General features: G+C 74.0%; 1 protein-coding gene across 1 annotated transcript in view; it reads left to right on the top strand.

Moving 5' to 3' along the window:
* The window catches only part of RTF1 (Rtf1, Paf1/RNA polymerase II complex component, homolog (S. cerevisiae)), a 30,085-nt gene that overhangs the window by 375 nt on the left and 29,441 nt on the right, over positions 1-269 (top strand). The gene's annotated exons all lie outside the window — the stretch shown is intronic.

Here is a 269-nt window from a genome sequence, read left to right as displayed (position 1 = left end):
GGGGGGCTCGTTGCAGCGGGCCCGGTGCTCGCAGGAGGGCGGCGGGACGGAGGGGCGATGCTCCGGGGTGGCTTGGCCCTGAGGAGGGGAGAAGCGAGGCCCGGCTGAAGGCGGTCGTCACCCCTCGGGGAGTGGGGGAAGAGGCCCAAAGGGCTGGGGTAACTTTTCTGTGCCGCTTTTCTCCCGCCGGGAGAGCAGCGTGTCAGGTCCCTGCCTCCCGCCGGCCCGGTGAGCCCCTCGGGGCAGGCGGGATCCCCGGGGTGGGGGTG

Source organism: Haliaeetus leucocephalus, unplaced genomic scaffold, assembly GCF_000737465.1.
Source record: "Haliaeetus leucocephalus isolate CR32 unplaced genomic scaffold, Haliaeetus_leucocephalus-4.0 Scaffold696, whole genome shotgun sequence".
Taxonomy (NCBI): domain Eukaryota; kingdom Metazoa; phylum Chordata; class Aves; order Accipitriformes; family Accipitridae; genus Haliaeetus; species Haliaeetus leucocephalus.
This window is presented reverse-complemented; position numbering and strand designations above follow the sequence as displayed.